This window comes from Pseudorca crassidens, chromosome 2, assembly GCF_039906515.1.
Source record: "Pseudorca crassidens isolate mPseCra1 chromosome 2, mPseCra1.hap1, whole genome shotgun sequence".
NCBI lineage: Eukaryota > Metazoa > Chordata > Mammalia > Artiodactyla > Delphinidae > Pseudorca > Pseudorca crassidens.
In genome coordinates this window covers 7,485,744-7,508,930 of record NC_090297.1, presented here as the reverse complement: position 1 = coordinate 7,508,930, position 23,187 = coordinate 7,485,744, and the positions used below count along the sequence as shown (strand labels likewise).

At 48.3% G+C, this 23,187-nt stretch overlaps 1 protein-coding gene across 6 annotated transcripts in view; it reads left to right on the top strand.

Annotated features, from left to right (window-relative positions):
* Window positions 1–23,187, top strand: part of LOC137215008 (beta-catenin-interacting protein 1) — a 151,823-nt gene that overhangs the window by 8,253 nt on the left and 120,383 nt on the right. For 5 of the 6 annotated variants that reach the window (XM_067719555.1, XM_067719547.1, XM_067719530.1 and 2 more), the window contains exon 2: window positions 15,063–15,147. The gene's annotated coding sequence lies outside the window, so the exon portion shown is untranslated. Of the gene's footprint in view, window positions 1–6,693; window positions 6,813–15,062; window positions 15,148–23,187 lie in introns of those variants that run through there. The other variant, XM_067719525.1, reaches the window with a different exon arrangement.

The window sequence follows — 23,187 nt, the reverse complement described above, 5'->3', positions numbered from 1 at the left end:
GCGCAGAGCAGCCTTCCGGAGCTTACGGTGGGACGTGGTGGGGCAGAGTCAGCCAGCACAGGGGCAGAGTCCTTCATCCCTACCCCAGGGAAGCTGCTGCTGCCACCCGAGAGCCATCACTTTACGTCTGCTCCGGGACTGGCTGTCCACCCTCACCTCCCATCTCCGAGGAAGAGAAGAGCTCTCGCAGGCCTGTGAGCGATGGTGGCAGAGCTTGGGTGCTCAACAGCGGCCACGGCACTGGACTGGCTGGCTGGGCAACCAGCCACCAAAGTGGAGGAAGATCTTTTATTCTCCTCTTCTGACCCCATTCCACGTCCTTTAAAAAATATACGTTGGGATTTTTTGGAGTAGGTAATATATACATAGTACAGAACTCAAAAGGCTAATTGTTGAAAACTAAGTCTTCCTCCCTCCCTGAAAGAGACGCCTCGAAAAAGACACCTGTTAGTGGATGTCTTGTGCATCTTAACCAGAGACCTCCTACACATGTACAAGTGCATCAGGTACGCGCTGACTGCACACGTGCCCGATGTGCACTGTTTTGTTTCCACACTGTATACACACTGTCGTGCACCTTACTTTTTTCACTTCACGGTAAGTACTGGAACTCATTCTGTTCCACCATCATCATCATCGTCATCATTTGGCTAATACTGCTTCACTTCTCCTGTGCTGGGTATTGTTAAAAGTGCTTTGCTTATGTTAATGCATTTATTCCTCACAACAAACCTGTGAACTAAGGACTGTTACTGTCCACAGTTTGCAGATGAGCAAACTGAGGCACAGAGCCGTTAAGTTAATGTCTGAGGTCATTTACAGCTACCCCACTCCTTTTAATGGTTCCCTGGCATTCTTTTGATTGGTTATACTTATACTGAGCGATTTGAAAGCAAGTTGTGGGCTTCCCTGGTGGCGCAGTGGTTAAGAATCCGCCTGCCAATACAGGGGACACGGGTTTGAGCCCTGGTTCGGGAAGATCCCACATGCCACGGAGCAACTAAGCCCATGTGCCACAACTACTGAGCCTGCACTCTAGAGCCACGAGCCACAACTACTGAGCCCGTGTGCCACAACTACTGAAGCCCATGCTCCTAGAGCCTGTGCTCCGCAACAAGAGAAGCCACCGCAGTGAGAAGCCCGCGCACAGCAACGAAGACCCAATGCAGCCAAAAATGAATTTATTTAAAAAAAAAAAAGAAAGCTGAAGAGCTGCCCTTATTAAAAAGAAAAAAAGCAAGTTGCAGGTATCAGATACTTTGCATCTCCTAAGGCCATGCTCCGACATTATCCCAATACTATTTTCAGCCCCAAGGAATTTACTATTGACCCAGCAGTGTTCTCCGATATACAGCCCACATCCAACTTTCCCAACCACGCCCCTCACTTTGGCCTGCACCAGTTTTTAATCTGGGATCCAACTGAAGATCTCAACTTCACTAGGTTCCCAAGCTCTTTCCTCTCCCTTAGCCTAGAGTGTTCACTAGCTTTTCTTTGTCTATCACGACATTAACATTTTTTAAAATCCAGGACTATTGACTATTAGTCTGGTTTTCCTTAGAATTGGAGTAAAGGTGAACATTTTGGTGAGAAATGATTGTAGCTGACATTGTCCACGTCCCACTGGAGGCACACAATGCCAACCTGCCCCGCTTCTGGTGAGGCTGGGTTTGTGGATCACTCAGTTATGGAGCAAAGTTTTAAAAGTACAAAATAGTAAGTATATTAAAAGAAAACAGTGGGAGAAGGAAATAATATGAAATGAAATCTGTAAGTTATAAAATAAAAGATGTTAAAATCTGATTACATAAAAATCAAAACTCTACATGGATAAAATAATATAATCGAAAGAACAATGACAAATTGGGGAAATACGTGTAACAAATATCACAGCCATAGGACAAACTGCCTTAATATATAAAGAGCACTTGTAGATCAACAAGAAGAAGACTGCCAACCCAAGAAAGAAATGGGCAAACAACATAACAGATTGCTCTTAATGATCTGAAATGATGCTCTATTTCCTCATCAGGAAATGCAAATTAAAACTATAATGATATACCACTTCCCACCTATCAGATTAGCAACAAATCAACTTCTGCCAAGGTATGGGGGAAAACAGGTGTTCTTGCACCATTTTGGGGGGCACATAAAAGGTCACCATGTCCATGGAGGGCAACTTGGCAAAATATTAAACATTTAAACACATGCACCCTTTGCTGTAGCAACTAAGACTGTAGGGATTTATCCTATAGACAGACAAAAGCATAAAGATACATGTAGGGGTTTCCCTGGTGGCGCAGTGGTTGAGAGTCCGCTTGCCGATGCAGGGGACACGGGTTCATGCCCTGGTCTGGGAAGATCCCACATGCCGCAGAGCGACTAGGCCTGTGAGCCATGGCTGCTGAGCCTGTACGTCCGGAGCCTGTGCTCCGCAACGGGAGAGGCCACAACAGTGAGAGGCCTGTGTACCGCAAAAAAAAAAAAAAAAGATACATGTAGGAAAATACTGCTTCTTAATAGCAATGAAAGAGAGGGAGTTCCCTGGTGCTCTAGTGGTTAAGATTCGGCACTTTCGGGACTTCCCTGGCGGTTCAGTGGCTAAGACTCCATGCTCCCAATGCAGGGAGCCTGAGTCGATTCCTGGTCAGAGAACTAAGATCCTGCATGCATGCCGCAACTAAAGATCCCACGTGCCACAACTAAGACCTGGAGCAGCCAAATAAATAAATTAAAAAAAAAAAAAAGATTCGGCACTTTCACTGCTGTGGCCCAGGTTCAATCCCTGGTCGGGGAACTGAGCTCCTGCAGCCAAAAAAAAAAAATAATAATAATTTGGCTTCCTTGGTGGCACAGTGGTTAAGAATCTGCCTGCCAATGCAGGGGACGTGGGTTCGAGCCCTGGTCCAGGAAGATCCCACATGCCGTGGAACAACTAAGCCCGTGCACCACAACTACTGAGCCTGCATGCCGCAACTACTGAAGCCCATGCTCCGCAGCAAGAGAAGTCACCAGAATGAGAAGCCTGTGCACCACAACGAAGAGTAGTCCCCACTCACCACAACTGGAGAAAGCCCATGCGCAGCAACAAAGACCCAGCACAGCCAAAAATAAATAAATTAAATAAAATAAATGTTAAAAAATATTCAAAAACAATAATAAAAGACAGAAAATTTAAGTGCTCAGCAACTTGTTAAAAAAAATTCTTTTTTTTTTTTTTTTTTTGGCTGCATTGGGTCTTCGTTGCTGTGCACGAGTTTTCTCTAGTTGTGGTGAGCGGGGGCTACTCTTTGTTGCAGTGCACAGGCTTCTCATTGCGGTGGCTTCTCTTGCTGCGGAGCATGGGCTCTAGGTGCCCAGGCTTCAGTAGTTGTGGCACATGGGCTCAGTAGTTGTGGCTCGTGGGCTCTAGAGTGCAGGCTCGGTAGTTGTGGCGCATGGGCTTAGTTGCTCCGCGGTATGTGGGATCTTCCGGACCGGATCGAACCCGTGTCCCCTGCATTGGCAGGCGGATTCTTAACCACTGTGCCACCAGGGAAGTCCTGGAACTTCTTTTTTGGGTGAGTTATTCTATTTGGGACTTGGAAGTCTTATGACTGAGTATCTTTCTGGCAGACTTACATGACTTTTCTAGAAGCAGGTAAGAACCAGTGCATTGGTGCCTATATTTTCTGTTTTTGTTTTGTTTTAACATTGTGTAATGTGCTCCAGGTAAATTTGCAAGGAAGTTTAGTTCTCTGAGACTTAAAGTCTTAATCCTCAGGAATACCATCAAACTAATGTGTAGTGTAACTAACCTCTCTCTCTCCCGAACCTCCATATAAGCTTTTTCCTCTCAACTGAGAGTTTTTGCAGGAGGTCAGATTTTGCTTGCATTTTGTGGGTATGGGCTTGTGAAAGGTCCTGGGTTTCATTTTATGAAATTTGACAGTCTGAGGTGAACCGCTGGCCTTTAAAACCAGGAGTCTTTTTGCCAGGGGAGCGCTCGCAGGCCAGTTTTGCTGGGAGCTTCTTCTCCCTCTCTGTGACTTGGTGACTAATGGTTCCATGGCTTTCGGGGTGGAGGATGTCATTACAAATGGGTGATGGGGCTTTGGCTTCTGAACTGGATTATCTGGGCGTGCTGAGTGGGTGGGGAGCAGAATATGCCATCCCAAAATATACCACTTCGGCATATTGATTATTTTGAATTATAGTTTCCTGAGAAACAGCCAGTGCAAGAAGGGCCCTCTGACCCTCCTTTATCCCCCTGAAAGCAGGAAATAAATCTCCCATGTGAAAGGTACCTTCCCTGTACCAGGGGGTAGAAGGCATCCTTATCACCAGAGACAGGGGATTCAAGGCTGAGAAGGCTGTATAAACAAACCTTGTTACTTCCTCACTAATTTACTACCCCAAGCCCAAGCTTCTTTGTCTTGTCAATTCTTCACAAATTTATCGTTTCTTTGTCTAAAAGATATAAAAGATGCCTGCTCTGGTCACTTCTTCAAGCCACATATCTTTGGGGCTCCCATATGTACGAAATTAAATTTGTTTTTCTCTTGTTAATGTCTCCTGTCAATTTAATTATTAGACCAACCAAAGACCTTAAAGGGAAGAAGGGAAAAGTTTTCCTCCCCTACACTGGTCTGGGTGTTTGTGTGCAGCCCCCTGGGATTGGGGGTAGTTTCTTTCTTAGAGCTTTCACACAGCCCCTAAGGCCTCCCATCCATTTCTGTCCACTCTCCTGAGCTCTTCCACGGTGGCCCTGGCCCTGAGCAGGTGACTGTGGGTGGATTCCTGCTGTTTGGGGCACTGTGTTTTCCCGTCTCCTCAGAGCCTGTGCATTTTCCCTGATCATCCCTCCCTTCCCCTCCAGCCTCCAGCGTCATTGTCTCCAGACTGGATGAGTTTTGTGACCCATCAGAAGTTCTCATCTTCATGCTACTTCCCCAGCAAGTTAATGGAATGAACACATGTAGATTCTGAAGTTGCCTCTGTTTAAAATCTTTTTTATTTTGATTATTAGCTTGTTAAACATTTAGGGAGGAAGGAAACTGAGTGTTCAGCAGCCTCTTAGGGGGAGGTTTCCTTCTTCCTTGGATTATTTTTTGTTCTGAGGTGGCTGGAGGGAAAGGAGAGGGAAGGTCACGGCCTGTGTCACGGAGCAGAAGCAGTTATCCAAACAAACAAACAGTGTGGCTTATGTGACATGAGGGTGTAATGAATGCTTGCAGTGTATTGCAATAGTATGGATATGTGTTCGAGGTAAACAAACATAGCTTTATTTTTATACAAATTAACACATACCTGTACGCTGAAAGCCTATAGGAAAGAGGAGGCAGTAATCCTAAAACTTATGTTCTTAAGGGTTTATGAGAAGCTTCACCCAGGAAGCCAGGCCTGGGGCCTCTCAGCTGGGTCCTGAGGACAGCCATCCCCAGAGCTGAGCAGTGAGGAGTGGGCTGGCTCTGGAGGCCACCCCGGCGAGACTGAGCCCTTGCCCTGCGAGCAGCCCAATTGGTTTCAGGACCTAATTCTCGCAACAGGAAGCTGGAGGCCATTCTGGCCCCATTCTGAGGGGATACAGTGAGCCTGGTCCGGGAAACTTATTTATTTGAAGACTTCAGTGGAGGGAAGGGATGGAGGGATAGTGGGGGCAGAGCTGGAGAGGGCAGTGGTCCTTGAGCAGCCCACCTGCTGGCAGGCATCGGAAGACCTGGGCCGCCTTATCTGGGCCTGCCCCTGAGAACAAGGCTTGTCCCCTTCGGCAGGAGGCTGGTGTGAACGAGCCCATCTGGCTCTGAGTGAAGGGACCTTATGTAGCTCCTGATAAATAAACAGCACTGTGTCAGTTTTTCCCCTTCCTCTTTAAAAAAAAAAAACAGCCCCGCCACCAAAAAACAACAACTTTTAAATTTCCCAATTTAATTAACGTTTTAAATGGTGACCCTGCAAGAGTTGGCCTAGCTGTGGGCAGTGGGGTTGATGGAGCTTCCGTGGGTTAAAATTTCCATTCTAGCCTCTTTCTCTGGAGGTGACCCAAGGTCTGTGAAACCTGGCCAGGCTCCTTCCCTGGGATTATTAGGCTTGGAACTGGTCCTTCCGGCCCCAATTTGACTTCAGCCTGATCCCTAAGAAGGCTGACCAGCAATGCAGATTGAGTTTTCCCTTTGGGGGGTGGTGGTGGTGGGTTGTCAGCACGCTGGGGGCATCTCAGATGTTGATCTAGGTCACAGGAGAGAAAAGGTGTCCTTCTGCCACCAGCCTGCACAGGTGAGCTTTTGACACTGCCAGGTGCCGCTCAGCCCGCGGTGAAGGCCGTCCAGCTCGAGAGAGCCTGCCTAGGAGTGGGAGGCGGTGCTTGCACCCGCTCAAGCTGGGAGTGCCTGCCCTTACATCCACTCATAAATAGACAAGGGCTCTGGAGTCTGCATTACCCACCCCCTTGGAACCTGCAGGAGGCCAAAGGTCAGACTGAATCAGAGGAAAATCCGGAGCCGGATTTTGTAGGCGCACTGCTTCCTGATTTCAGGTCTCAGGCTCCGGCTTGGCCAGGTTCCAGGGCTCCAGCTGTTCTCTGGGAAGGAAAAAAGAATCTCTTTTTAAATTAGGTCAGAAGATGGCTTTCTTTCCTTCTGTCCTTGTCCCCCTACTGTGCAGGGATACAACCGCCACCTGCACGTCCCTCGGTAAGAACTACAGAGCTTAAGGACTTCGCCCGGGATCTGAGTGTCTCAGTGCAGCCGAGGAAACTTCCCCCGGCTCCGTGTTCCCTTCCTGTTTGCATTGTGCTGGCTGAACCGCGGAGGCTGTCAGAGCAGGCCTGCCAGGTACTCTTGCTTAGCTGTAAAAAGGACTTGAAGAGACAGTGAGCTCTGGGTAACCTTTTCTACCAATCAGGCCAAAATCACAGGATAAAATTTTTTTTAACCAGAAGTTTTTGCTTTTATTATTATTATTATTGGCCGTGCCGCATGCGGGATCTTAGTTCCCTGACCTGGGATCGAACCCGGGCCCGCTGCAGTGGAAGCGCAGAGTCTTAACCAGTGGACCACCAGGGAAGTCCCCAGAAGTTTTAAACAGACGCCTTTTACCAATCCAGTTACATCAACATTTATAGTCTGTACATGCAGGCTCCTTCAGTTCCTTGATGTCTTAGGTTCTCTGAGGTGAGGACATTCTGAGGCTGGGGGCTTCCTTCGTGGTTCCCGGGTGAATCTGAAATCTGTTCATTCACTTAACTGTGCATGGGACTCCAGATGTGACTGACAGCAGCAGGAACCCACCAGATTCCTCAGCACAGAGCCTACGGTCTTCAAGCTTTTCGAGGGTCCACAAAAATACTGGAGACCTGAAAAGAAAAAGTATCTGCTCCCTCTACTCATAGGAGTTATATGAGAATTCTATTTAATGAGAGATATGGGTCCATTTATTTATTTGTTTATTTGGCTGCACCAGGTCTTAGTTGCGACATGCAGGATCTTTAGTTGTGGCACGCGGGATGTAGTTCCCTGACCAGGGACCGCACCTGGGCCCCCTGCATTGGCAGCACGGAGTCTTAACCACTGGACCGCCAGGGAGGTCCCTGGGTCCATTTTAATATGTCTGTGAGAATAAGGCTGCCTGGGCCCACGAAGGACTTAAACCACCCTGTGGCCTGCCCTCAGAGAGCTTCCAGTTTGGAGGTGGAAATAGAGGCACAGACACCCAGGTGCAGTGCTTGTGCAGTGCTTTGAGTAGAGGAAATTTGGGTGAGTGTGCAAACACAGGCTTCAAAAAGGTAACGACTGAACAGTGAACAGTAAATAGGGAGGAACATTCTAGGCTGAGGGTACAGCAGATGTGAAGGCCGGAGGTGCTGAATGAGCCTGGTGCAAGTGGTAATGAAGGTGGCCACCTGGCAGGGCTTCTCATCCTCGGCACTATGGGCGTGGGGCTGGGGGGACGGGGCGCGTCCTGTGCACTGTAGGTGGTTCTTCCCAGGAGCATCCTCCCAGTTGTGACAATCAAAAATCCTCCTTTCTCCAGACATTGCCAAGTGCCCCCATCTGAGAACCAGCGCCAAGCAGGGACCGTGGTGGATGGCCAGGGGCTGCCTGCCCGCCCCTGCCCGAGGGTGCAGTGGAGGGAGCCCCTTCCTGTCTAGCGTGCGGGTTTGTGCCTGCCCCCATGTCCTCTGGTTTGTGTGACGCTCTATGTGCAAGAGTGGCTGGCAGGCTCTCTCCGAGGGGAGTCAGGCCACGGAAAGGAAGGTGCACCCCGAAGCCCCCTCCCCAGGCTGGCTGGTTTTCTTTGTTGATGCCTTTCCCCCTGTTGTCTGGGCAGCCAGGCAGGGTGGCTGCGCTCTGGATGTTGGGCGGCTTTGAATGATGTCATGTGGATTTGATTTTAATGCTTCGAGAAGTTCACCAAAGGGCCTTCATCAGAGCGGCTCACACCTGGAAGAGAAAGTGCCCTGTTGCTGTGAAGGGGCAGGTGGCAGCTCTGAGGTAGGAGGTGTTGGGAGGGTGGGTGTTGAGAGTTCCGGAATCTCCTGTGCAGCAGACCTGCGGCCGGGGAGGAGGGCCTATTGGTGTCTGGGCTTCCCAGCTGCTCCCCCGCAGATGAGGGCCGCCCTGGGGCCTCCAGAGCAACTGAAGCCTCTCCTGCTGCGACCCCACTTCCCAGGGGCTTTTTAGTGTTTTCTTGACCTTTAATTTTGATTTCAAATCTACAGAAAACTTGGAATAGTGCAGTGAACACACCTGTGCCCTTTACCTGGATTCACCAGTGTTAACCTTTGCCGTATTTGCGCACGTACTGTCTCTGTTCATACTCACACTCACACATACACACACACACACACTAACACATGCATATACACATACACGCTCACACACATACACATAAACACTCACACACGTACACACTAACAAACGCATATACACAGACACAAACACGCACATATACACATATACACATAAACACATTCACACACATACACCCACACAAGCACACTCATACACGTATACACACTAACACAAACACATGCATATACACATACACGCTCACACACATGTACACATACACACATAGACACTCACATACGCATATACACATACTAACACAAACACATACATATACACGTACACATGTACACACACACATAAACATACACATATACACATACACATATATACACATACACACACATAAACACATACACACTAACACAAGCACACATACTCACATGCATAAACACACATACACACATACGCAATAACATACATATACACATACACGCTCACACACACATACACACATACACAATAACACATACATATACACATACACGCTCACACACACATACACACATACACAATAACACATACACATACACGCTCACACACATATACACATACACACATATACACATGCACAGTAATACAAACACACACATATATACACATACACACATATACATACAACACTCACACATACACACTGATATATACATACACACTCACATATACATGCTCGTGCATATACTCACACACATGCATACATATACACACACACTCACACACACACTTTTTTTCCAGAACCATTTCAGAGTAAGTTGGAAGCATTGAGACATTTCACCCTTAAATACTCAGCCTGTATCTCTCAAGAACCAGGATGTTTTCCAATGTATCCACAATATATTCATCACATTCAACACATATAACATTGATACACTACTAATATCTAATAAATACTCCCTATTAAATTTTCTCCAGTTGCCCAATAGCAGCCTATGACTCCCTCACCTCTCCCCTCCCTGGATTCCATCAAGAACCATTCCCTGTATTTAGTTCTTATACTGCCTTATTTCATGTTCTGATTAGCAGTTATTTTGGGTTCTGACTTGTCTTTTCCCTGTAAAGTGGGTTTTCATTTCAATTTCAGTTAAAATGGCTAATGGGACTTCCCTGGCAGTCCAGTGGTTAGGACTCTGTGCTTCCAGTGCAGGGGGCACAGGTTTGATCCCTGGTTGGGGAACTAAGATCCCACATGCCATGGGGTGTGGCCAAAAAAATAAAATAAAATAAAATAAAATGGCTAATGTTTCTATCAGCTTCTGAACTGGACGGGGCTGATAGGATGGAGAGAAAGCGTGGATTTTCAAATCCAGGCTTGTCACCTGTTAGCTCCATGGCCTTGAGCAGGTTACTTATCTTCTCTGAGCGTTGGTTGTCTCATCTATAAAATGAGAATAATTCCTGCCTTGCAGGCTTGTCGTGAGGACCCCATGTGCTGAACAGGCCTGACATTGTGCCTGGCCCTTAGGAATGCTCTCGCAACCACAGTAATTATCACTGTTGTTCTGCAACTTCACCTGGCTTCACAGAGCAGGAAGGAGCTTTGGGGCAGGCTGGAATTTGGGTTGGTGACCTCAGGACAAATTCCTTATCCCAAGCTCATCACCTAAGAATGGTGCTGCGTCCTGAGCGGCTCTGCTGTCATTACACCTGTTTTGCTCCTGCTGGTGGAGTGCGGTTCAAGAACGCCGAGCCTGGGTCTGGATGGAGGAGGCCAAAATGTGGCATTTATTTATTAAGGTGGTTGCTCACGAGGCCCTAGATTCCGGGAGGTTGCGGTTTAATTACTGAGAGTGGAGCTTGTGGAAGTTCTCTCTGGTGCCCCAGCTTTGATGTCGCTGGGGAACCTGAGGTGCCACCCCAAGTGGGACTCTCAGCCCGGGCTGCAGATGAGGCTCAGGGCTGCCTTCCTCTGCTGAGCGCGTTTCTGTCCACTTACTTGTTTACTGGAGAGCAGTGTACCATGGTGGGGGGGAGCCTGGACGTTCTGGGTTCGAATCCTGCCCCAGAACGGACTAGGACGGGCTAGCTGGGTGAGCATAGACTAGTGCCCTCATTTGTAAAACCTTATAGGGATGCTTGTTGCAAAGACTGAATGATTCATATACGTGGAGGGTTCAGAACAGCGCGCGGCCAACAGCGAGCCAGAATGTATGTCAGCTGTTTCTTTAAAGCAGTGTTCTCACCTGGGGGGGACTTTACCCCCCAGGGAGCACGTGGCAAAGTCTGGAGACATGCTTGGTTGTCACAACCAAGGGGGAGGTGCCTTTGGCTGGTAGAGCCCAGGGAGGCTGCTAAATAACCTCCCATGGGTGGCACAGTCACCGCAACAGAGAAGTATCCAGTCCAGAATGTCACTAGTGCTGAGGTTGAGAAACCAAGCATTCTGGGCAGCACGTGGAACATGGAAGGAGGTCGTGTTCCTCACCACCCCCACCCTTATCCGTCCTTTGATCTGCTCCCCTCCCCCTCCTCCCCTCGCTGGTGTCCCTCCCACTGTGCCCAGGGCCCCAGTCCAGCTCCCCCAGGCTTCCCCTGGCTCACCTGCTCACCTGACCACTGACACCTCCTTTTCCTCTCAGCCAGCTCAGTTTTTTATCAGAGTACCTATCTCCTTCCTCCTTACTAGGTTATTTACCCACTGATTACTTCTCGTTTATTTCATTTTGTCTGTTCTCCCTTCTCCCTAGAATGTACATAGGGACTTTGGCCTGTTTTTGCACTGCTGTATCCCAGTCCCAGTAAGTGCTCAGAACGTCTGTTGATTGCATGGATGAATGCGTTCCCCAAGGCCACGTGGCTGGTACGTGACATGCCAGGATGTCAGTTCTTCGCCGTCACCCATGTCGCTCCTTCTTCCCAAAGTGCCCCCCCAGCCCCCTGCCCCATCCAGCACAGCATCTCCTAGAAGTGCCCCAGACGTTTCCCGGATCTGGTCAGTCACCACGTTCTGACTCCGCCTCCAGAACGCTTTGTGGATGTGCACGGTGATACCGACTTCATCTGAAGGATGAGCCTGCTCTGTTTCCACCCAGGGGCTTCTCCGTGGCCCTGGGAGCCCAGCCCCAGCTGTTGGCCTGTCCTCAGGGCCGTCACCAGCAGACCGGCAGCTGGCACGTCACACTCACACCCCCTCCCGCAGCCGCAGTGCAGTCCAGGCTCCGACACTGCTCCTGTCCCGCAGTTCCACCTGCCGAAGTGTCCCAAGCCCTCCCACCCTCACCGTCCCTTCTCCGTCACCCCGCAGCCCAAGCCCGGCCCTCACCTGGCCCAGCAGGGACCTCCCCTCCAGCTTCTCTCCATCTCTCCTCACACCGCAGCCCTCACGCCACAGCCACAGGGGTCTCAGGCTTTACCCGACTCTCCCGCTTGAACCTCTCCTCACCCCCCCCCCCCGAGACCCATGTGGTCCAGTACCTTGAGCCCCCTCACCTGCCTCCCTGGCCTCAGCTACACCTTCTTCCTCCAGTTTTCCCAAAGGCCCAGTCTCTTCCTGTTTGAGGACCTTTACGTGTGTGTGTGTGTGTGTGTGTGTGTGTGTCCCCCAACCCAGCTCCTCCTGACCTGAGTAACAGCTCAGAAGTCACCTCCAAGGGTGCCCGCCCCCAGGGCGAGGTCAGACTCCCAGCTGCGCGTCCTGGGGCACCTTGCACTTACCACCCCCGACCCCTGACCCCCATCATTTATCACCATCTGAGGCTCTGTTTACCAGGGTGTGACTTGATTCAAGCCTGTCTCCCCTGCTCACTGGGAGTCATTATCACAAGCATGCTCGCCTGTGTATCCTCAATGCCCAGCACAGGGCCTGGCATATAATAAACAGATGCTCAGTAATTGTTTGTTCAAAGAATGTCTGTTCCCTCTGCCTGCAGCGCGCTTCCCCATCTTCTCTACCAGCAAACTCCTATTATTCATCCTTCAAGACCCAGTTTCAGGGTCTTCTGCTAGGAGCTGGTCCCTCCCCTTCCTCTGTGTCGCCACAGAGCTTTGCACATCCCCTTACTCTGCCACTTAACTACACTGGGTCGAGGCCCTGGGTTTTTTCCTCTCACCTCTGAGCTGCTCAGGGGGAGGTGCTGGGCACGGCACGTTACGTGCAGTTGGCACTCTTGGAAGTGTTTGTGTTTTTAACCTGACCTATCTTTTTGGTTCATTGTTACATATTATTTATGTTGTTTTCCATTTGCCTTGTGCAGTGTGGTTTCCTCAGCCATTCTGGAAGCTCCTGGAAGGCAGGCTTAGTGTCACAGCCCCACCTTTGTATCTCCTGCTTCCTGAGCCTGACACAGGGCTGTGTTCACCTAGAGAGGTTTTATTCTAGTAAATCTTTCCTGAGTCCATGTCATGTCTACTTAAGGTTACGGTCCCCTTGGCAGTTGAGAGCACTTGACATCCTTTCCCTCATTCTGGACTGGCTAGATAGTTTGTGGCACCCGATGCAGGACCCCTTGTTAAACGAGTTATTCAGAATTGTAAGACGGCAACAGGAGAGCATTAAACCAAGAGTAGGGCCCTTATGAGTGCTCGGACCTGTGCTGGTGCCCAGACCTCATACTCATGAAGCCAGCCCTCATCTCCTTGCATCCTCCGAGGGAGGACACGGTAGAGGTCCTGATTTCCTTTTGACCAGTGGCAAACTGGAGGGCTCAGAGGGCAGTGACTGACCTCAGGTTGCACAGCTGACCATCGACAGAGTAGAATGGGAAACAGAGTCCAGCTCCGGAAGCGTGCTCACTGTCTCCACCGGCTCTGGGACCCCAGGTGCTTTGGTCCTCGGTTTCCTCCTCTGTAAATTGGGAATATTGACCTGATCATCGGGTGGCAAATGGAACAGCTGGTGTGAGTCCCCAGATGGTCCCATCAGGAGCCACCACATCCCATAGGCGCCCTCTCCTTCAAGTCATGAAGCCAAGATTCCTCTCTGTTTCTTGGACAGTCCGAGCCCTGTAGACAGTAGGAGGCTAATTGGCTGTTGGGATAGTTGGAAAATTAAAGCCCCTCAGAAGTGGGAGAAGGTTGTCTCTTTTCATCTCTTTTTGAAGGAATGTGGGGACTTGGGTAGAAGTTTACCCAGGGATCCTTGGTATTTCAGTGCTTTGATGTCTAGAGGAATAAAAGAGCAATTAATCGTTGTAAATGTCTTTCCCGTAGGGTAGGCTGAGGGTGGCGGGGGTGGCAGTGGCGGGTGACTGCTCTTCCATCCCAGGGCCATCACTGGTCTAAGGGCTCTGCAGACCAGAGACCCAGGGTCAGAGCAGCGTCTCCCTGTAGGGGAGGCTTCTGAATCTCACTTCCTCTGGGAAGCACGTTTTCCTCAGCCTCTTGGGTGGGTGAGTAGCAGAGATTGCTGAAGACAGATGGGTTGCAGAGCTCCCCTTGGTCCCCTAGAATAGGTTTCTCAATTATCCAAAGACATCTGTCCTCACCGCAGGGCTGAGAGCCAGGAGTCCACCTTTAAACCAAGTGCTCTGAGGCCCACACGCCGCAGTGGAGGGGTGGCCGGGCTGCCACGGGCAGGCGAGACTCCGGCCCCCCCGCCTGCACCTCCACCCACCATTAGCAGCCTCCCTCCTGCCCGGTCAACCTGCAGAGGACCCAGACGATGAGGGTGTGTGTGGAAGGCCAAAGAAGAGAAGAGAATGTTCTCTGATTCCTAGAAGAGGTGTGTTTGGGGCAAGCACACCTGTGGCCAGACTAGTAGGTTTTAAATTATCTGAATCTGTGTGTGTGTGTGTGTGTGTGTGTGTGTGTGTGTGTGTGTGTGTGTATGTAAACTTATGTTTCCATATACAACTACAGATGTTCCCCAGGCACACAAACACCATGCAAGTCTGAGCACAAAGTGGGCGGAGCGCCGAGGTAGCTGTGCCTGGCTTGTCGTGTTGTTTGGTGGGTGGGATGCCTTCTCGGGCAGGTGCAGGACTTGCCCATCAGCTGCCCGGAAGTGATTCACTCTGGTCCTCGACATCTCCCAGCGCGGCTCTCAGTCAGCCTCGGTGACTAACCCAAGGGGAGGAGGGTGTGTAGTGACCTGCTTTGGCAGGAAATGACAGTGCATAGCTGCAGCCAGCACCTTATCCCAGGGTGCTGGTGCAAGTTTCTGGGCTGGCCAGACATACAGATATTTCTAGACCGTGCAGGGCCCTTGGCCACAAGCTTCCCGCCATCCGCCTATATCCCACAGCACTGGCCGTGGCTCCTCCTGGCTCCTCCCGTGACCTGGGTTCTGTGTTTCCACAGGGCTGCACCTTCCTCCTTCTCCCCGGCCACAACCTGCCCGTCACAGTTGAGCACCTGTTTTCCTGAAGGTGATTTCCAGAAGCAGGTAAGGACCTCAGGGGAAGGACGTCTGGTAGAGTGGCCATAGAACGGCGTTGAGGAGAGGGCCTTGGGTACTGGCTCTAGGGCTGACCGTGAAGCTAGCACATCTCATATCCTTTCTTCATCGTCCCTGATAATGCTCATTGCTTCAGCTGTGTGGGTTCTTAACAGTGAGCGTTGTGGTTCTGCTGATGTCTTTTAGGCTGTTAAGATGTGTAAGGTCTGAATTAATATTTTATATAAGCTCTGTGAGTCAAACAGTTATATGGCACTGTATTTTCATGCAATGTAAACATTGTACAGATGAAAATGTACATTTTAAAACATGAACATCTAAAATATATCACTTTTTTTTTTAAATGGACGAAAGTCAAGTGCTGGGACCCATGGGGGAGAGGTGGCTTGTGTACCTATAGGCGCCCCTGTTGTCTGGCCAAGCCTGAGGTCGGGCAGCATGTACAAGCAGGTGGTAGACCACCCTGGGTATAAACGTATATTCCAATTTACATAAGTGTGGGTGTTAAACAGCATTAGCTTTAAGTTTATAAATAAAAAGGAGTGCAGGTGGCTGTGTTTGTATTTGGGCGCCACCCCCCCACCCCCCCCATCCCCCGCCTGTCAAAGGGAGGCCAGCTTTCAAAGTCGTTTATCAGAATGGGTCTGACTTCTGCATGTCCTGCTCTCTGGGTCTTTCCTGCTCTACCTCCCAGTTCTTCCAAAGTGAGATCAGCTGTTTCCAAGCTGGAGCTCATGTGCATAGAGATTAGGTCCCTCTAATCTCTGGGCAGGAACGTGGTATCTTACGGACGACCTCGATGCCTCCCAGAAAATGTGGTGCGGCCTCCCAGGCCACGAGCCACATTTGTCACTTTGTAAACACCCTTCCCAGTGGTTGGGAACCCCTTCCTGACTGTCTTTTACCTACCCACCTTCCTTCAACAGAGATGCAGGCTCAGAACCAACAGAAGTGTGTAGAAGGTGTGTGTGTGGGGGTGAATGCATCTGTGTGTCTGCAGTGAATGTATGGAACTCAGTTTCTCTGAAGTGCATTTGTCCCAATCAGGTGTGATTTTCTGGAATCACGCCCACTTTCGCGTAAGCCGTGGATATCTGTGACACAGCATCCACGTAGCCACAAGCCTCTCCCCTCGCCTTTCGTTTGCATAGTTGATAGTTGCCTGTTTCTTTCCATTTTCTATGTTTTGGCTCATGTATGCCTTTCCCTGTTTAGCTTCCAGAATGTTATATCTTAAGAGAGGGAGCAGGTCTGTCTCTGACTTGGGCAGTTAACACTGAGGGATTTTCTTAGGATTTAGGATGGAAGCTCCACCATCTTAGGCGGTGGTGTGTTTGTGGGGTCGCCAGGAGACCATACGTGAGAAGCAGCGTTACCTTACCTTCAGCTCTCACAGCTGAGGACTGAATGAATAATTATTGTGTCCAAATTCTTTGCAGTTTGGACTTAGGTAATTTAAACACATTTTAGTGGAGACCAGTTTTTGATCCCTACAGGGAAGAATAAGAATTCTCAAGTGAAGTTAATCTGATGTGTGTCAAAACTGTGATGAAAACTTAACCACATGTTCGCTTGGATAGGCACCAAACTCAAAACACACTGTAATACACTTGCAGCATTACCAGCGACTGAAAGGTCGTTGTTGTTTGGGTTGATTGTGGTTGATTCTCTTCAATTATTTCCTTCACATTGGCACCCTTGATGCAGCTTCTGTTTCGGACGGAATTATGTAAACAGGTCCCAATGTTCTCGTCCATCAGGATTGGAGTGCGGAGGGCAGGAACACGTGTTCACGCCGCCGTCGGCCCTGACCCATTCCTGGGTGTTCTCTCTGTCAGGCAGCAGGGTGGAGTCAGCTCAAACTAGAGCTCGAAGAATCCTAGAAGACCAGCAGTTTTAGGAAGGGCAGGAGTCCTCCCAAGGCACGCAGTAACAGTTTAAGAACTGGTCTCTGCCAGGGAAGTGTGAACAGGGAGCGACCTGGCCCCAAAGACCCATTCAGGCCCCAGCGACACCCCAGGCCCACGGCTGGGTGTGTGAGGCCCCCTGGTAATCACAGTGTGAGCGTGGTGGGTCCCCGGGGATAGTGGAGCTACAGTGGAACAGAACCGGTCCGTACGTGACGCCAAGGGTAGGATTGTTGGGAGGAGCAAAGTTCTGTGAAATAGACCCCGTGTAAAATGATTGAGACGGGCACCCACACACACTCCTGTGGGTTCTGAGCCCTCACACCCCTGTTGGAGGAAGCTTGGCTGGTCAGGAAAGGACAGTGAGGAAGGGGCTCTCAACCTCAGTGAAGCCAGCGTCCCGAGGTCCTGGGACGCACAGCAAAACCAGAGACATGTCCTTGCCTGGGTAGAGCTGGCCCCTAAATGGGGGGATAGCGCTTGCTCTGGGACCCAGGACTGGGGGTGGTTTGTGACAGTAGGACCACTATGAAGCCTTGAACCAGAAGGGCCGTTGGGGGGCTTGTGTTGGGGGCCGAGGGGGTGGGGGGTGAGGGGGCAGTAGCACGGAGGTAGGGGAGCGGGTGGGTGTGGCCCTGGGGCTCTGGTTCTTTTGTGTGTGGCGACACCTAGTGGCCAATCCCTTGACTTCCACAAGGAGAGGGCCAACTGACCATTAGCCCTTGGACACAGGACAGAATCAGAAGACTTTTACCCCTGGAAGCCCTAATTCCCAATTTGAAGTCTTCATGGAGCATTTCAGATGACCTCGGAGAACACGACAGCCCAAGGCACACAAAATACTCAGGAATGAGAGTCTTTGGAAAAGCTAAATTTGGTTATGGAGACTGGATTAGGGACTTGTATTTGACCGTAAGTGATGTGGAGATGGTAGGGGGTGGAAGCCCAGACCCCACAGGCTGTCTGGGTTCTCTCTTCAGCCAACTGGGCCAGGGCTGAAGGAAGACGGGGCAAGCGAAGCAGCCACGGCCCCGGCCCTCCAGCAGGTGCAGGAAGACAGTGAGTGAGCACCCCGGCAGGTGCGCTATGAAGCGGACAAGGGACTTCCCTGGTGGTCCAGTGGTTAAGATTCCATGCTCCCAATGCAGGGGGCACGGGTTCAGTCCCTGGTCGGGGAACTAAAATCTGCATGCCGCATGGTGTGGCCTAAAAAAAAAAACAAAAGAAGAAGAAACTGGGATGTGATGGGACCACGTGCCCAAGAGGGCCTGGGTGGGGCGCACGACCTACCGCGGTCATGCAGTCAGGAAAGGCTCCCCAGGAAGGCATCTAAGCGAGCGGAAAAGAAGCCAGTTCCAGCCTGGGGACCCCAGTGCAAAGGCTGCTGGGGAGGAGCTTCTTGGCAGGTCCTAGAAACAAACTGGGGGCCAGCGAGACAGAGGGGAGGAGTGGGAGCGAGAGGCAGAGCCGGCCATGTGGGGTCCTGGCAAGGGCGTGAAGCGTATCCTGGGGTAGGTTGGAGTGGGGAGAAATGTCATCCATTCTGGCTTTTAAAAAGATCATTCCAGTTAGGTAGCCTCATCCACCAGAGGGCAGACGGCAGAAGCAAGAAGAACTACAATCCTGCAGCGTGTGGAACAAAAACCACATTCACAGAAAGTCAGACAAGATGAAAAGGCAGAGGGCTATGTACCAGATGAAGGAACAAGATAAAACCCCAGGAAAAACAACTGAATGAAGTGGAGATAGGCAACCTTCCAGAAAAAGAATTCAGAATAATGATAGTGAAGATGATCCAGGACCTTGGAAAAAGAATGGAGGCAAAGATCGAGAAGATGCAAGAAATGTTTAACAAAGACCTAGAAGAATTAAAGAAGAAACAAACAGAAATGACCAATACAATAACTGAAAAGAAAACTACACTAGAAGGAATCAATAGCAGAAGAACGGGTAAGTGACCTGAAAGACAGAAAGCTAGAATTCACTGCTGCGGAACAGAATAAAGAAAAGAGAATGAAAAGAGGGCTTCCCTGGTGGCGCAGTGGTTGAGAGTCCGCCTGCCGATGCAATGGACACGGGTTCGTGCCCCGGTCCGGGAGGATCCCACATGCCGCAGAGCAGCTGGGCCCGTGAGCCGTGGCCGCTGAGCCTGTGCGTTTGAAGCCTGTGCTCCGCAACGGGAGAGGCCACAACAGTGAGAGGCCCGCGTAAAAAAAAAAAGAATGAAAAAAAAATAAATAAATAAAAAAAAAAAAGAATGAAAAGAAATGAAGACAGCCTAAGAGACCTCTGGGACAAATTAAACGCAACAACATTCACATTATAGGGGTCCCAGAAGGAGAAGAGAGAGAGAAAGGACCAGAGAAAATATTTCAAGAGATTATAGTCAAAAACTTCCCTAACATGGGAAAGGAAATAGCCACCCAAGTCCAGGAAGTGCAACGAGTCCCATACAGGATAAACCCAAGGAGAAACATGCCGAGACACATAGTAATCAAATTGGCAAAAATTAAAGACAAAGAAAAATTATTGCAAGCAGCAAGAGAAAAACGACAAATAACATACAAGGGAACTCCCATAAGGTTAACAGCTGACTTCTCAGCAGAAACTCTACAAGCCAGAAGGGAGTGCCATGATATACTTAAAGTGATGAAAGGGAAGAACCTACAACCAAGATTACTGTACCTGGCAAGGATCTCATTCAGTTTCGATGGAGAAATCAAAAGCTTTACAGACAAGCAAAAGCTAAGAGAATTCAGCACCACCAAACCAGCTCTACAACAAATGCTACAGGAACTTCTCTAAGTGGGAAACACAAGAGAAGAAAAGGACCTACAAAAACAAACCCAAAACAATTAAGACAATGGTCATAGGAACATACATATCGATAATTACCTTAAACGTGAATGGATTAAATGCTCCAACCAAAAGACAAGGAGCAAATCAGACTCGCTGAATGGATACAAAAACAAGACCCAGGGCTTCCCTGGTGGCGCAGTTGTTGGGGGTCTGCCTGCCGATGCAGGGGACGCGGGTTCGTGTCCCGGTCCGGGAGGATCCCACATGCCATGGAGCGGCTGGGCCCGTGAGCCATGGCCGCTGAGACTGCGCATCCAGAGCCTGTGCTCCGCAGCAAGAGAGGCCACAGCAGTGAGAGGCCCGCGTACCGCAAAAAAAAAAAAACCCACAAGACTCATATATATGCTGCCTACCAGAGACGCACTTCAGACCTAGGGACACATACAGACTGAAAGTGAGGGGATGGAAAAAGATATTCCATGCAAATAGAAATCAAAAGAAAGCTCGAGTAGCAATACTCATATCAGATAAAATAGACTTTAAAATAAAGAAGCTTACAAGAGACAAGGAAGGACACTACATAATGATCAAGGGATCAATCCAAGAAGAAGATATAACAATTATAAATATATATGCACCCAACATAGGAGCACCTCAATACATAAGGCAAGTGCTAACAGCTATAAAAGAGAAAATCAACAGTAACACAACAATAGTGGGGGACTTTAACACCTCACTTACACCAATAGACAGATCATCCAAAATGAAAATAAATAAGGAAACAGAAGCTTTAAATGACACAATAGACCAGATAGATTTAATTGATATTTATAGGACATTCCGTCCAAAAACAGCAGATTACACTTTCTTCTCAAGTGCGCACGGAACATTCTCCAGGATAGATCACATCTTGGGTCACAAATCAAGCCTCAGTAAATTTAAGAAAATTGAAATCATATCAAGCATCTTTTCTGACCACAATGCTATGAGATTAGACATGAATTACAGGGGGAAAAAATGTAAAAATCACAAACACATGGAGGCTAAACAATACATTACTAAATAACCAAGAGATCACTGAAGAAATCAAAGAGGAAATTTAAAAATACCTAGAGACAAATGACAATGAAAACATGACGATCCAAAACCGATGGGATGCAGCAAAAGCAGTTCTAAAAGGGAAGTTTATAGCTATACAAGCCTACCTCAAGAAACAAGAAAACTCTCAAATAAACAATCTAACCTTACACCTAAAGGAACTAGAGAAAGAAGAACAAACAAAACCCAAAGTTAGCAGAAGGAAAGAAATCATAAAGATCAGAGCAGAAATAAATGAAATAGAAACAAAGAAAACAATAGCAAAGATCAATAAAACTAAAAGCTGGTTCTTTGAGAAGATAAACAAAATTGACAAACCATTAGCCAGACTCATCAAGAGAAAGAGGGGGCTTCCCTGGTTGTGCAGTGGTTAAGAATCCGCTTGCCAGTGCAGGGGATGCAGGTCCGTGCCCTGGTCTGGGAAGATCCCACATGCCGCGGAGCAACTAAGCCCGTGCACCACAACTACTGAGTCTGTGCTCTAGAGCCCACGAGCCACAAATACTGAGCCTGCGTGCCACAACTACTGAAGCCCAGGCACCTAGAGCCCGTGCTCCGCAATGAGAGAAGCCACTGCAATGAGAAGCCCACACACCACAACAAAGAGTAGCCCCCACTCGCCACAACTAGAGAAAGCCTGCGTGCGGCAACGAAGACCCAACATAGCCAAAAATAAATAAATAAAATAAATTTATAAAAAAGAAAAAGAGGGAGAGGACTCAAATCAATAAAATTAGAAATGAAAAAGGAGAAGTTACAACAGACACCGCAGAAATACAAAGCATCCTAAGAGACTACTACAGGCAACTCTATGCCAATAAATTGGACAACCTGGAAGAAATGGAAAAAGTCTTAGAAAGGTATAACCGTTCAAGACTGAACCAGGAAGAAACAGAAATATGAACAGACCAATCACAAGTAATGAAATTGAAACTGTGATTAAAAATCTTCCAACAAACTGTGATTAAAAATCTTCCAACAAACAAAGCCATGACCAGATGGCTTCACAGGTGAATTCTGTAAAACATTTAGAGAAGAGCTAACACCCATCCTTCTCAAACTCTTCCAAAAAATTGCAGAGGATGGAACACTCCCAAACTCATTCTATGAGGCCACCATTACCCTGTTACCAAAACCAGACAAAGATACTACAAAAAAAGAAAATTACAGACCAGTATCACTGATGAATATAGATGCAAAAATCCTCAACAAAATACTAGCAAACAGAATCCAACAACACATTAAAAGGATCATACACCATGATCAAGTGGGATTTATCCCAGGGATGCAAGGATTCTTCAATATATGCAAATCAATCAATGTGATACACCATATTAACAAATTGAAAAAGCAAAAACCATATGATCATTTCAATAGATGCAGAAAAATTTTTGACAAAATTCAACACCCATTTATGATAAAAACTCTCCAGAAAGTAGGCATAGAGGGAACCTACCTCAACATAATAAAGGCCATATATGACAAACCCAGAGCAAACATCGTTCTCAATGGTGAAAAACTGAAAGCATTTCCTCTAAGATCAGGAACAAGACAATGATGCCACTCTCACCACTCTTATTCAACATAGTTTTGGAAGTCCTAGCCGTGGCAATCAGAGAAGAAAAAGAAATAAAAGGAATACAAATTGGAAAAGAAGAAGTAAAACTGTCACTGTTTGCAGATGACATGATACTATACATAGAGAATCCTTAAAATGCCACCAGAAAACTACTAGAGCTAATCAATGAATTTGGTAAAGTTGCAGGATACAAAATTAATGCACAGAAATCTCTTGCATTCCTATGCACTAATGATGAAAAATCTGAAAGAGAAATTAAGGAAACACTTCCATTTACCATTGCAACAAAAAGAATAAAATACCTAGGAATAAACCTACCTAGGGAGACAAAAGACCTGTATGCAGAAAACTATAAGACACTGATGAAATAAATTAAAGATGATACCAACAGATGGAGAGATATACCATGTTCTTGGATTGGAAGAATCAATATTGTGAAAATGACTACACTACCCAAAGCAATCTACAGATTCAGTGCAATCCCTATCAAACTACCAATGGCATTTTTTACAGAACTAGAACAAAAAATCTTCAAATTTGAATGGAGACACAAAAGACCCCGAATAGCCAAAGCAGTCTTAAGGGAAAAAAATGGAGCTGGAGGAATCAGACTCCCTGACTTCAGACTATACTACAAAGCTACAG